Here is a 1,466-nt window from a genome sequence, read left to right as displayed (position 1 = left end):
TGATTGACTACATCACATCTGGCATGAATTTTACCGCCAAGGTTCGAAAGTTCGCGCGCGAACACCGGACCCGTTATCACACACTTAACAAGTCAAAGCTGCTGACCATCAGGCAGCATATTGTTGCGAGAATACGGATACTATCTGACGCTGAGAGAAGTCTAGAGCGGAGGGAGAGGTGGGTCAGAGAAAATCAACAGTTTCTCTCTGACCCATCTCGACTCTTCCAAGACCCTCTACTTACTGTCGAACACCCATCCAAACCAGAGGAGGTCGAATTATTTTAGCACCGGGACCAGATTGTATCAAAACCTTCTGGTGGAAGAAGTTTTCTTCAACCCATCAGCATTTGGCCCGTATTTTCACCTTATATTTGAAGTCGGAAGAGCCGATTCCAGAGTGGTTGGTGGAAGGGCATACAATACTCCTGCCGAAAATGGGCAACTTAGCTGACCCGAAGAATTACAGGCCAATAACTTGTCTGAACACACTTTATAAGATATTCACAGCTATCCTAGATGATAGGATTGTTTGGGCAATTGAACCTGTGTGGCTAGAAATGTATGAACAACGAGGCTCAAAGAAAGGCGTAGCCGGATGTCCGGAGAACCTGCTCATCGATAGACGTGTTTCCAAAGATGCAGCATTTTACCAGCGTGACCTGTCGATGGCCTGGATTGATTATCGGAAAGCTTTTGATTCGACCTCCCATAGACTTATCACCTGTCTTTTGAAAATCTTAAAGGTTCATCCGCGAATAGTTGGGTGCATAGAGAGATTGATGCCGCTTTGGAAAACCAGATTTACTATCTCATCTGCAAAAAAATCGTGCGACAACTAACAAGGTCACCTTTCAGAGAGGTGTCTTTCAGGGCATCACCATGAGCCCACTCCTCTTTTGCCTTACATTATTGCCACCATCTCTAGCACTTCGCCATTCCGACGGGTACTTGTGCAGCAAACCTGCAGATCGAAAGTACAAGGTCACTCATGTATTTTACATGGACGATCTTAAGATCTATACTAAAAATGGAGAGCAACTGCATCCAGCTCTGGGGATTGTCGAACGATATACTAAGGAAATTGGAATGGAATTCGGGTTAGACAAATGCGCCAAGGTTTATTTGAAGCGAGGAAAACTTAATGGCATCCCTGAAGATCCTGAGCTCGTTGACAATAGCGCCATACGCCACCTTTGCGCTAGAGAGACTTATACATACCTGGGCGTGCCACAGAGCCGCATTCAGGATGTGGCATCTATAAAGGATACTCTCCAAAGCAGATACAAACGTCTCATCCGACAGATTTGGTCTTCCGAACTGTCGGCTCGGAACAAAGTATCTGCAACGAACATCCTTGCCGTCCCGGTACTACTCTATTCATTTGGAGTAGTTCCATGGACGAAGAACGAGCTTAGACCTCTTGATATCGGGACAAGAAAGGTTATGCACATGAACAAAAGCATG

General features: G+C 45.6%; 1 protein-coding gene across 1 annotated transcript in view; it reads right to left on the bottom strand.

Annotated features, from left to right (window-relative positions):
* Positions 1 to 1,466, bottom strand: part of LOC117181195 — a 132,452-nt gene that overhangs the window by 107,359 nt on the left and 23,627 nt on the right. The window lies entirely within an intron of this gene.

Source organism: Belonocnema kinseyi, chromosome 10, assembly GCF_010883055.1.
Source record: "Belonocnema kinseyi isolate 2016_QV_RU_SX_M_011 chromosome 10, B_treatae_v1, whole genome shotgun sequence".
NCBI lineage: Eukaryota > Metazoa > Arthropoda > Insecta > Hymenoptera > Cynipidae > Belonocnema > Belonocnema kinseyi.
This window is presented reverse-complemented; position numbering and strand designations above follow the sequence as displayed.